The sequence below is a fragment of the Amblyraja radiata genome, chromosome 7 (assembly GCF_010909765.2).
Source record: "Amblyraja radiata isolate CabotCenter1 chromosome 7, sAmbRad1.1.pri, whole genome shotgun sequence".
Taxonomy (NCBI): Eukaryota; Metazoa; Chordata; class Chondrichthyes; order Rajiformes; family Rajidae; genus Amblyraja; species Amblyraja radiata.
The window spans coordinates 37,308,677-37,322,340 of record NC_045962.1 but is presented as its reverse complement, the minus strand read 5'-3'; the positions used below and the strand labels follow the sequence as shown (position 1 = coordinate 37,322,340).

Sequence of the window (13,664 nt, the reverse complement as noted above, 5' to 3'; positions counted from 1 at the left end):
TCATCCATTATCCTACAATTATTGTTGAATTCGTCCTGCTACCTAATTCTAAGATTACACGAAAATATATTTAAAAAATCATGGAGACGTTACTTTCCAGATGTGGCAATAAAGTTTGTTTCAACTTTGGAGATGATGAGTTTAGTTTTAGCTTAGTTTAGTTTAGTTTATTGTCGTGTATACCAAGGTACGGTGAAAAGCATTTTGTTTCGTGCTAACCAGTCAGCAGAAAGACTATTCATGATTGCAATCGAGCTATCCTCTGCATACAGATACGTGATAAAGGGAATAACGTTTAGTGCAAGATATAGTCCAGTAAAGTCCGATTAAAGATAGTCCAAGGGTCTCCAATGAGGTAGATGGTAGCTCAGGACTGCTTTCTAGTTGTTGGTAGGATGGTTCAGTTGCCTGATAACATCTGAGAAGAAACTGTCCCTGAATCTGGAGGTGTGTGTTCTCACACTTCTGTACCTCTTGCCTAATGGGAGAGGGGAGAAGAGGGAGTGACCTGGGTGAGACACGTCCTTGATTTGGCTGGTTGCCACCAAGTGTATACTTGATGGAATGTAACAAGACAATTGCCCGCAATATCTGGAATGACCAAGGATTGTTTGCTCCATAGCAGATGTTCATCTCCAATTACATTCTGCAATCTCGCTGCAAGTTTATTTTGTTAATTTTGTGCATAGCCATGATTCAGACAGCCCACACCACCCCGGCCACACTCTGATCTTGCTGCCACTATCGGGAAGAAGGTACAGGAGCCTGAAAACCATGGCATCCAAGTTTAAGAACAGCTTCCCAACAGCCATCAGGCTCTTGAACACTGCACAACACTAACCTCAGCAATTGTGATCTAAGGACTTTATAGCTATCTAACGTTACCAACTATTAATTTATTTTGATATTGATTATTGTATATTTTTTGTTGTGTTATTTCATTGCCATAACATATGACAATATGATATTTTTGACTTTTGAAATGAAGTCAGGCATTAGAATCTGAAATCTTGCCTGAAGCTCTTGAAGTTTCACCACACTTTAGACTCATAGCTTAGCTGTGCGTTTCACAGGTTTTTCAACCAGTAGGACATAAAATATGAGCTGTTTAATGTGATCTGATCATTCTCAAGTTTCAATAAGCATTGCAAGCCTAAACAAAACACAACGTGCCTGCGGAACTCAGCAGGTCAGGCAGCATCCGTGGAGGGGGATGAACAGGCGATATTTTGGATCGGGACGCTTCTTCTTACTCCACTGCAAGCCAACAGACCGGTTTGAAACACTCACAGGTTTCTCCCTCTGGGAATCTATTTGATTGGAGGCACAGCTGACCAGTTTCTATTGCTGTATCATATTTCCCTGGTTTGTGTTCCAAGAAAATTATATTTGTAAATATCCAATGGTAATAAGATCACCGTCTCAACTTTGCCAGTGGGAAGATGTGTAGCCACCTGGACAATTGACCCCATGCCGTGTTTAATGCAACGTGTAAAGAAAGCTCTTAAAACAGTGCCATTTCTCCACATGATACCACCCTCTGACAATGATTGCATAATAATGTGCAGAAGTAGCCAGGCAATGTGGCATTATTCTTGAAAAAATACATAAAGTGCTGGAGTGCTGGATGGGGACCCTTCTTCAAACCTGAAATGTCACCTATCCAATGGTCCAATGGTGCTTTTATTGTCACATGTGTGAAGTGCAAACGCACAGTGAAATTCTTTTCTTACAAACAGTCCAGTAGAGTATTGCCATACCCAAGCACATCCCCGATTAGCAAAGTGCACAGAAATAGTTCACTGATCCCGCATGCAAGAGGCGCCATCTTTTGACGCATTTTTCAAAGTCTTGTCCACATTCTAGATGTTATGAGCGGTGCCTGTTCCAGGTGAGCCCCAGGCTGCTGCAGTGCCTCCAGCCATCACCTTCCCTTGGACATGTTCCATGTTCTCCAGAGATGCTGCCTGACCCACTGAGTTACTCCAGTACTTTGCTGGTCAATGGGAAATTGGAGGCTTCTGAGGAAGTGCAAGTACCAAACGAGGCAAAGATAGACACAAAAGTGGTGGAATCGCCCAGCGGGTCAGCATCTCTGGAGAACGTGGAGAGACAATGTTTTTGGTCAGGACTCTTCTGCAGACTGCAAGTAGGAGGTGGGGAGGTGGGAAAAATTGGAAGCGAGAAAAGAGCAGGACAAATGAGTGTCTGCCAGCAACAGATGACCTCAGACAAGGAGGTTCCCTTATAGTCCGATTGTTGGCTAGAAATGGCGTGATCTCAAGAGGGTTATATCATTGTGATTAAGAAGGAACTGCAGATGCTGGAAAATCAAAGGTACACAAAAAGCTGGAGAAACTCAGCGGGTGCAGCAGCATCTATGGAGCGAAGGAAATAGGCAACGTTTCGGGCCGAAACCCTTCTTCATTGTGAACTGTGGAACTGGTTAAATGACTAGGATGGTCTTTTCTCACCTCCAGTTCTTTCCCCCCATTTTATTCAGTCTGAAGAAGGATTCCAACTCGAAACGTACCCCGTCCTTTTTTCTCCAGAGACGCTGAGTTATTCCAGCACTTTGTGTCTATCTTTGGTATAAACCAGCATCTGCAGTTCCTTGTTTCAACCACACGAGGCAGTACACTCGGCATATCTTCATGCCCCCATGAGTGAACACAAACATCCATGGACTATCCTACAAGCCATTCCCACAACAAGGTACATTGCACTTCATCAAATATAGTGTTTATATGGAGGTACGTGAGGGTGGGTCTTTATTAGGAAAGCTTTAGAGGGACATGTGCCAAAGGCAGGCTAATGGGACTATCGTAGATGAGGCAGCTTGGTCGGCATGGACAAGATGGGCTGAAGGGTCCGTTTCCATGCTATGTGACTCTATCTCAAGAACAATTTACAAATCACACCATTTTGTTGAACACTTATGCCCGGTCCGCCAAGGCTTACTGGATCTCCTGGTTGCCAACCATTTCAACCCCTTCCCATTCCTATTCTGATCTTTCTATCTAAGTGAGGCCACACACGAATTGGAGAAACAGCAACTCATATTTTGTTTGGATACCTTACAAATCAGCAATATGAATGTTGAATTCTCTAATTTTAGGTGACGTTTACATACACTCAACCTCGCCACCCACTTCCCGCCCCTTGACTCCTTCCTCCACTATAAGTCCACAGTTGCCTCGTTGCACAGTTGGCAACAATTCTTGTTGGGATTACTCCGTCTCTTGCCAACAATCAGCCTATCAGGGAACCTCCCTGTCACTGACCCTGATTTTTCCTGCTCTTTTCTTGCTTTCAATTCCCCCACAATTAGTCTAAAGAAGAGTCCCGACCCAAAATGTTCCCCAGAGATGCTGCCAAACCCACTGAGTTACTCCAGCACTTTGTGTCTATCTTTCAATTATTGGTTGCCTTAGCTGCACTGTGTGAAAACATTGTAAAAATGAACTGAGGGATATCAAATACACTGTAGATGGCAGCACTCACATATATAACGTTCATATTTAGCAGCATCAAATGAGCTTCTTACTTTTCAAATTAACGACGGCAGCAATAGTTTAATTAATCTACGCAACCTTCTGACTGTGAAAAAGAATATATTTGACAATTACAGGAAGATTGTGGAGGCTTTGGGGAGGTTTGCCAAAATGCCACCTGGATTAGAGGATATTAGGTACAGGGGGAGGTGGGACAGACGGATTGTTTTCACTGGAATGCCAGAGGTTGAGGGGAGACCTGATGGAAGTATATATGTACAATCATGAGAGGCACAGATAGAGTAGCCAGACAGACCCTTTTTTTCAAAGGTGGAAATATTGAAAACTAGAGGGCATAGCTTTGAGGTGAGAGGAGCAAAATTTAATGGAGATGTGGGGGACAAGTTTTTTTTTTACACAGAGGGTGGTGAGTGCCTGGAGGCAGATATATGATAGTGGCATTTAAGAGACTTTTGGATCGGCACATGGATCTGAGGAAGGATGTATTGGCTCTGGAGAGGGTCCAGAGGAGGTTTACAAGAATGATCCCAGGAATGAGTCGGTTAACCTGTGATGAGCGTTTGTTGGCACTGGGCTGGAGTTTAGAAGAATGAGGGGGGGGACCTCATTGAAACATACAGAATAGTGAAAGGCTTGGATAGAGGGGATGTGGAGAGGATATTTCCACTCTTAAGAGCGTCTAGGACTAGAGGCCATAGCCTCAGAATTAAAGGACATTCTTTTAGGAAGGAGATGATGAGAAATGTATTTAGTCAGAGGGTGGTGAATCTGTGGAATTCTTTGCTGTAGACAGCTGTGGATGCCAAGTCAGTGGATATTTTGAAGAGATAGATAGATTTTTGATTAATACAGGTGTCAGAGGTTATGGGGAGAAGACAGGAGAATGGGGTTAGGAGGGAGAGATAGATCAGCCATGATTGAATGGCGGAGTAGACTTGATGGGCCGAATGGCCTAATTCTACTATTCCTTATGCAGGGAGATAAAAGTTAGTCTTGGCATCATGTTCTGTGCTGTACCGTTCTATGTTCTATGTTCTAATTCATCAATGTCAATAATGAGGAAACACATATTCTGATTGACAACTATAGTTCTAAATTAACCACGTTCCCAAACCTCTATCTAAAATAAATCTAATTTTAAGATTCCTTCGAAGACAAGAGCAGAAATACCTAATTTGTTTAGCAAATACAATCTAGATTTCCCCCCTAAGATAGACATAAAGTGTTGGAGTAACTCTGCGGATTAGGCAGCATCCCTGGAGAAAATGGATAGGTGATGTTTTGGGTTGGGACCCTTCCTCAGTCTATAGATGTCCCGACCCGAAACATCACCTATCCATGTCTCCAGAGATGCCACCTGACCCGCTCAGTTACTCCATCACTTTGTGTCTATCTTGAATATAAGCCAACATCAGCAGTTACTTTCTATTACATCTATTGTTCCCTTCTTGTTTGAAATAATGAATAAATTATAGATATTCCAAGTACAATGGTTAGCACACATCAAAAAGCTTCTCACGGTACCTCGGTACATGTGACAATAAACTAAACTGAACTAAACATTGGTGTGATCAAAAGCCAAGAGTGTTTAATTGTCATATGCACCATCACCAGAACAATGAAATTCTTAATGAATCAGAAATGCAATAAGACACAGATAAATATATAATAATCAATAATACAATAAATCAATAACTGTAATGCTATCATCTTGTTGGAACTGACAGTTCCGTGGGAGGACCGTCTGGAGGAGGCCCACGAGAGGAAGATGAGCAAGTATGAAGAGCTGGTCATTGACTGCCGTAAGCAGGGCTGGAAGGCAAGGTGTATGCCCATCGAGGTTGGCTGCAGAGGTTTTGCAGGGCAATCGATCTACAAAGTCTTGAGTGCACTGGGCATCAATGGAATGGAGAGGAGAAGAGCCATCAAGAACACCACAGAGGCAGCGGAGAAGGCCTCGAGATGGCTGTGGATCAGGAGAGGAGGTCCATGGGGAGGAACGAATGCCACCTGAACACAAGTCGTGGTCTGATCAACCACGGCTGGGTCGCCTGGGTGAGGGTGTCTGATGTTGAATGACCCGAAACACCCAATTACCCCAGGTTACATCACTGATGATGTGTTCAGGAGCATCTATAGATGTATTTTTAACAATTTATCAAGTTACCATAGTGCATTACTATAGGATTACTGTATCGTCCATTTTAAAACTTTAACTATCCTTTTGAAATTTCTCTGCCGTTACAGCCAGCACCCAATTACAAACATATCAAGATGACGCCACTACATCTGATATGTGCACAGTAATCGCTTAAAATAAACTACTGTTTTGGTCACTGTTTTAAAAAAAGTAGAGGTCACACATTTCAGCAAATGGTCAGGCGGTTAAAATGCAGCTTAGCTACGGGAGGCAATTCTACCAGATTAAGATTTTTTCTCTAATAATCAAGAACACATATTTGTCTTAAATAAAATAATCACGTGATAAATCTAAGATATCGTATGACGAATTCGCAATGGAGTAAAGGGCTTACGTGACACGGGAAGTCTAAGTGATCACGGTTCCCAGTAACAAAAATAACCTGTTTTATCGCATAATCAACAAAACGCAAAGTGCTGGAAGTACTCAGTGGGTCAGGCTGCATCTGTGGAGGGAATGGGCAGATGACGTTTTGTGCCGGAACCCTTCTTCAGAAGTGTGAATCCTTGGCTACATTAATAGGAGTTTGGAAAATGAGCTAGGAAAGTTATTAAATGAAACTTTATATATTACTGAGTAAAGCGCAAATCTCTGATCAGTCGGAAGAAAGGCCCCGACCAGGAACGTCTTGTCAATTCCCTCCACATGTGTTGCCTGACCCGTTGAGTTTAGTTTAGAGATACAACATGGAAGCAGGCGTTTAGGCCCACTGAGTCCACAGCGACCATCGATCACCTGTTCACACTAGTTCTATGTTATCCCACTTTCTCATCCACTCCCTACACATTAGGGGTAATTTACGGAGGGCCAATTAATCTACAAGCCCACATGTTTTCGGGATGTGGGCGGAAACCGGAGCACCTGGAGGAAACCCATGTGGTTACAGGGAGAATATGCAAACTCCACGCAGACAGCACCCGTGGTCAGGATCGAACCCGGGTCTTCCTCCAGCAATTTATGTTTTGTGCAAGGTTCTAGCATCTTCAATTTCTTGCATGTCTACAATTAACAAGCCCTTTGAAAATCACATTTTAGAAAACCGAATCTTGCCATTCTTGCATCATTAGACAGCGATTATCTAAACCCTACGTTGACTGATCAATGCTGAGAACTGATACTCTGCAGCAACTTCATTTCATGCCAGATCTTTCCACGGATTACTGGCGTGGCCTCGCCATATGTGGCTGAAGCATCTCATCAAATGCGCCCAACCACATCTCCACATTTGACAAGGCATTAAACAAAGGCACCTCTATTCTATATGGATATATAGAATGGTGGACATCCACCTATATGGATGATGTTCAATAATGTCATAATTATTTTGCTATCAAAGTTCTTTGATTACAAACAGGTACTTAAGGAATTGATGTTCAAGTCAAGAATGTTTAATTGCTATATATACCAGCAATGGAACAGTGAAATTCTTACTTGCTGCAGCTTAACAGTCCCGTAAACACAATAACACACATGCGCGGCACAGTGGCTCAGCGGTAGAGTTGCTGCCTTACAGCGCCAGAGTCTCAGGTTCAATCCTGACTATGGGGGTCTGTCTGCACGGAGTTTGTACCTTCTCCCTATGACTGGGTGGGTTTCCTCCGGGTGCTCTGGTTTCGCCCCACATCCCAAAGACATACAGGTTTGTAGGTTCACTGGCTTCTGTAAATTGTCCCTAGTGGGTAGGATAGAACTAGTGTACGGGATAATCGTTGGTCGGCGCAGACTCAGTTTAGTGCAATGTTCAAGCGCTTGATGGTTGCTGGGAAGAAGCTGTTCTGGAACCTGAGGGCCACGGTTCTCAGGCTCCTGTCCAAGTCCAACGTGTTAGTCAAGTCTACATTATCTTTGCATATAAAAAACACAAGCAAATTCCTCATCAGAGCCAGAACCTATGGAAAGTGTTCTTTCTTGAAGTCTCACATTTTCTGGTGTGAGAGAGTTAACTTCACATATAATTCAACATTTGAGCGGTAAACCTATTACATCTATCACTTTGTTTTGACTTGCTGGGCGGTGGGTGTATGGAACGAGCTGCCAGAAGAGGTAGTTGAGGCAGGTACCATAACAACATTTAAAAGTCATTTGGACAGGTACATGGATAGGAAAGGTTTAGATGGTTCTGTGGCAAATACAGGCAAATGGGACTGGTGTAGGTGGGGCATCTTGGTCGGCATGGGCAGATTGGGCCGAAGGGCCTGTTTCTGCGCTGTATGATTATGACACCTGACTGAATGAATGCCTGATTATGCGTAAAACAAGAATCTAAACTATATCAAAGCTTCTTATAGATTACATATAACTAATCAACTAATTAGAATGGAGACAATACGTGTTAGCTTGAAGACTGCAGGGACACTACAGATGGTGTGTCAGTACACTGTGGGGAACTGAAGTACTGGTCTGAACTCCTTGTCATAGGGTCCATCTGGGAGAGTTAAGGTGCTGCACTACTTTGACTAAGGCAGTGCAAATAGTGCTCTGATTTCACTATTCTAAGTTACATTTTACTGGATCAAAAATGCTAACTAAATTTTACTCTGTCTTTACCGGTTTGGAGGAATTCATCAATTCCATTGCCCCAAGAACAAAGTGATGAGAATGTTTTAATTACAGGTATCCAGTGCCTCTTTGTAACTACAGGCTGCCTAGTGTTCTAACCACCATACTGAAAAAGTTGGCATACTGGGCTAATCACATTCGCCTGCATATCCCTCTAAACCCTTCCTATCCATATATCTGTCGAAATATCTTTTAAAAGTCGTAATTGTATCTGCGTCTATAACTTACTCTGACCAGTCATTCCAGATATGTACTCCCACTGAGTGAAAAAGTTGCCCTCGAGGTCACTCATAAATCTCTCCCCTCTTTCCTTAAGCCTGTGCCCTCAAGTTTTAGAATCCTCTACCCTGCGAAAAAGACTATGAGCGTTCACTTTATCCATGCCCCTCATGATCTTGTATACCTCAATAAATGCTACTCCCTTGATCCTGCATCTGTGAACTATGGGCGGCTTGATTGTAATCATGTCTAGTCTTTTCACTGACAGGATAGTATGCAACAAAAAGCTTTACAATGTACCTTGCTGCACGTGATAATGATGAGCCTAACTAAACTAAGAAGAAGGGTGTCGACCCAAAATGTCACCCATCCTTTTTATCCAGAGATGTTGCCTGACACGCTGAGTTACTCCAGCACTTTGTGTCTATCTTAAACTAAACTCAGGTTGATGTAATGAAGTTATTCAGCATTTTATGCTGGAGGAGGTGGGCCGCAAGCCCCTGTGCTGATTGCTTAAAGCTTGTACCTGGATATTGAAGATGAGCTTTCTTGAGACTTCCCAGTGTACTCCACATTTTATTTAATGCCCACCGTAGTCCTCTTTATCTTGCTTCACCAACCTCTGGTGATGTGTTTGCCAGCAGAACCTCCTCTGTGGCCTCTCTGTGCAGCAACCTAACGCCTGCACTATTCCTGTGTTCTTGGCTGCAGCCCAGCCATGTCCAGTGTCTCTCTGCTCATGTTCCTTGTCCCATTGCCATGCTCTAAATTAAGCAGCTGAGTGTTGGTTGCAAGCGTTAACTCGAGAGACTGCGTGCTTCCTTCACCAATGTTGTGTTATTCCTGCACTGCTTTGGCTGGTTACATTCAGAGTCAGAGAGAGGAACAGACCCAACAGCCCTTAGACTTTTAGATGTTAGAGATACAGCATGGAAACAGGCCCTTCGGCCCACTGAGTCCACGACGACCAGTGATCACCCCGTACACTAACACTATCCTACACACAAGGGCCAATTTACACTTTTACAGAAGCCAATAAACCTACAAACCTGTACGTCTTTGGGGTGTGGGAGGAAACTATAGCACTCGGTGAAGAACCACTTAGTTATGGGGAGAGCGTGCAAATTCCGTAAAGGCAGTACCTGTAGTCAGGATCGAACCCGGGTCACTGGCGCTGTAAGGCAGCAGCTCTACTGCTGCACCATAGTGCCACTCTATTGAGTATGTCTATAAACCACTTGTATCAGTTTAGTTTAGAAATACAGCATGGAAACAGGACCATCGAGTCCACTCCAACCATCGATCACCCATTCACACCAGTTCCATGTCATCCCACTTTCTCATCCATTCCCTACACACTAGGGGGCCAATTAACCTACAAACCCGCACATCTTTGGGATGTGGGAGGAAACCGGAGCACCCGGAGGAAACACATGCGATCACAGGGAGAAACAACTCCCAATGATAAATTTGAACTTAGGTTCTTGATGCTGTGAGGCAGCAGCTCTACCAGCCGTGCTATGGTGCCACCCACATTCTGCTCCTGTGTCATGGATAGGAAGAGTTTAGAGAGATATGGGCCAAATGCAGGCAAATGGGACTAGCCCATTGTGCCAACTTGGGCAGGCAGCATGGACAAGGTGGGCTGAAGAGCATGTTTCTCTGCTGTACAGCACCATGTCTCTATGACATTTGAGATGAAACACTTGAGATCTTATCTTCTAATGCAGCCCAACAGAAACTTTCTAGTACCCAGGCACAGGGGTGGAAGGGTAGTGTCCCATCACGGGGCAGTTGCCCTGTTACTATTTAATGTCTGAATATTTTGTTTACCCAAAATAAACTTTATTCAGAATAAAAAATGTATACAAAACAAGAACTACCCTCTGACATTTTCTGCGGCTATACATACATTCATTAGTATTGTATTTAGTAATGTTCACAAAAACCATAATTCAAACAAGCACCCTTGCTATACCTGTGGCCCCCTGGGGTGAAATCCCTTCCCTTGTTTGAGGGGGGTCCCCACCGGACTCTGCCCTCACAGTACAGCAGCGGAAGGACTCTAGGCCGTGGTCCTCCCCCACAGAGCCTTGGCATTGGATGCACCAAGCATTCACGTCAGTGCATTCCTCAGCACATACAGTACTTATATAGTTTAGTGTAGTTTAGAGATACAGCGCGGAAATAGGCCCTTCGGCCCATCAAGTCCGCACTGACCAGCAGTGACAGCACGCTTACACTATCCTACACACAACAGGGACAATTTACACTTGTACCAAGCCAATTAACCTACAAACCTGTACGTCTTTGGAGTGTGGGCGGAAACCGGAGATCCTGGAGAAAACCCACCTAGGTCACAGGGAGAACGGACAAACTCCGTATAGACAGCAACTGTAGTCAGGATCAAACCCTGGTCTCTAGCGCTGTAAGGCAGCAACTCTACCGCTGCTCCACCATGCCGCACACTCCTGAAGTCTGGAGCGGGCCGGTCAGCGACATTCCCTGACGGACATCTTGCTGTGCTGGGAGGTCAACAAGATTGGGGCAGCCCAATGAGTGTCTTTCACCGAGTTGATGACTTTCCAGCAGGACTTGATGTCCGTCTCCGAATGTATCCCTGGAAAGAGTCTGTAAATCAGAGAGTCAATGTCTGAACGTTCCCATCAACACTGTGGTTGGCACGGCACCAAGGTTGTCACAACAGATAACTAGATTTGCTGCCTCACACCTCTGAGATAGACAGTGACGCGAACCTGGCGATTATTGCAGAACTGATGCGCTTCAAAGCTCAGAACTATGTATCTTCCCCTTTGCTCCACCTATTGTACTTGAGTTTGACTTGATTATATTTATGTACAGGTCCACCACCAGTTTGCAGGCACGCTTGGTTCCTGAGCCTTGCTGGATTGTCCATTTTGCCGAACCAACAGAGGTCACGGCCTCCGAGAGGAGTCCAACGGTACCGGAACGGTCCACCGAGGGGCCGAGATACCGGTCTGCAAAGTCGACTATGGGAACAGATCTGTTGGCTCCGGCCAGACCTGAGTTCCAGAGCCCCGGCCGCAGGGAGCAAATTCAACCCTCCGATCGGCCGCAGAAGTCCCGATGAGGTCGCGATCGGTCCCTGTAAACGCCACATTTTCAGGGGGACTCCCGGGGAGGGGGGATTTCAACTGCGCTCTCGTAATTTTGTCCGGATTAATGGCGGTGCCTGATCATCAGTTGCTGGAAAATCGGTGGCGGACCTGTACAGCATTATTTGATTTGATTGGTTAGCATGCAAAACAAACCTTTTCACTGTACCTCGGCACAGGTGACAATAATAAACCTAAACCTAAACATGTCATTCATTAACAGCTTGGAATGTTATTTCCCGCCTGCATCGTGTCGTGTGGCTGGGCAGATGGTGGCTGGACACAGTGGGAGGGAGGCTGTGGGACTGTCGATGACTGGGCATTGCAGTTTAAGTGCTGGGTGCGACCTGGGCAGAGAGAGAGTCGCCACCTTCCTTCTGATTCTCCCGCTCTGACATAGAGCTGGTGAGCTGGGCTGGATGGTCACAATGGCGAGGTCCCACAGCATTCAATGCACCACCGTAAGAGCTGGCACTGCCATGCTGAAGTCAAATAAAGTGCCATTGCAAAACATAAAGTACTATTGTGCTGGTGGACTTCTCCACAGCAATCGGGTAGACAAAACACTCTTTCAGCACTACACTTCTTGGTTCCCTTGGATGTACCCCTGACCAAGAGCAACAGTCCATCAGGAAGCCCTCGGGTCAGGCCAGCAGCAGGTTGCACCTTCTGCAGGGAGCACTGCAGCCACTCTCCTACACTCCTCACCCAGCACCTTCCAAAGCCAACACCTCAACTTGGTCAGGAACATGGATAGGAAAGGTTTAGAGGGATATTGGCCAAACCTGGGGAAATGGGATCAACTTAGATGGGGCATCTAGGGCAGTATGGTGGAGTTGGGCCAAAGGGCCTGTTTCCATGCTGTATGGCTGTGTCTCTGTGGCTATGTGACTGTGACTCTGTGACTCTGCGACTATGTGACTGTGACTGTGACTGTGTCTCTGACTGTGACTCTGTGACTGTGACTATGTGACTGTGTCTCTGTGACTGTGACTCTGTGACTGTGACTCTGTCTTTGTGTCTCTGTGACTGTGACTCTGTGACTGTGTCTCTGACTGTGACTTTGACTCTGTGACTCTGTGTCTGTGACTCTGTGACTCGGTGACTGTGTCTCTGTGACTGTGTCTCTGTGTCTCTGTGACTGTGACCCTGTGACTCTGTGACTCTGACTGTGACTCTGTGACTGTGACTCTGTGACTGTGACTCTGTGACTGTGACTCTGTGTCTCTGTGACTGTGACTCTGTGACTCTGTGACTGTGACTCTGTGTCTCTGTGACTGTGACTCTGTGTCTCTGTGACTGTGACTCTGTGACTGTGACTCTGTGACTGTGACTCTGTGTCTCTGTGACTGTGACTCTGTGACTGTGACTCTGTGACTGTGACTCTGTGTCTCTGTGACTGTGACTCTGTGACTCTGTGACTGTGACTCTGTGTCTCTGTGACTGTGACTCTGTGACTGTGACTCTGTGACTGTGACTCTGTGTCTCTGTGACTGTGACTGTGACTGTGACTCTGTGTCTCTGTGACTGTGTGTCTCTGTGACTGTGACTGTGACTCTGTGACTCTGTGACTCTGTGACTCTGTGACTCTGACTGTGACTGTGACTCTGTGACTCTGTGTCTCTGTGACTGTGACTCTGTGGCTCAGTGGCTCAGTGGCTCCGTGACTGTGACTCTGTGTCTCTGTGTCTCTGTGACTGTGCCTCTGTGTCTCCGTGTCTCTGTGTTTCTGTGTCTCTGTGTCTCTGTGACTGTGACTCTGTGACTGTGTCTTTGTGTCTCTGTGACTGTGACTCTGGCTCTGTGACTGTGTCTCTGACTGTGACTTTGACTCTGTGACTCTGTGTCTGTGACTCTGTGACCCTGCGACTATGTGACTGTGACTCTGTGACTCTGTGACTGTGACTCTGTGACTGTGACTCTGTGACTGTGACTCTGTGACTGTGACTCTGTGTCTCTGTGACTGTGACTCTGTGACTTTGACTCTGTGGCTCAGTGGCTCAGTGGCTCCGTGACTGTGACTCTGTGACTCTG

At 45.4% G+C, this 13,664-nt stretch overlaps 1 protein-coding gene across 5 annotated transcripts in view; it reads right to left on the bottom strand.

Annotated features, from left to right (window-relative positions):
* Positions 1 to 13,664, bottom strand: part of xirp2 (xin actin binding repeat containing 2) — a 105,267-nt gene that overhangs the window by 31,259 nt on the left and 60,344 nt on the right. The gene's annotated exons all lie outside the window — the stretch shown is intronic.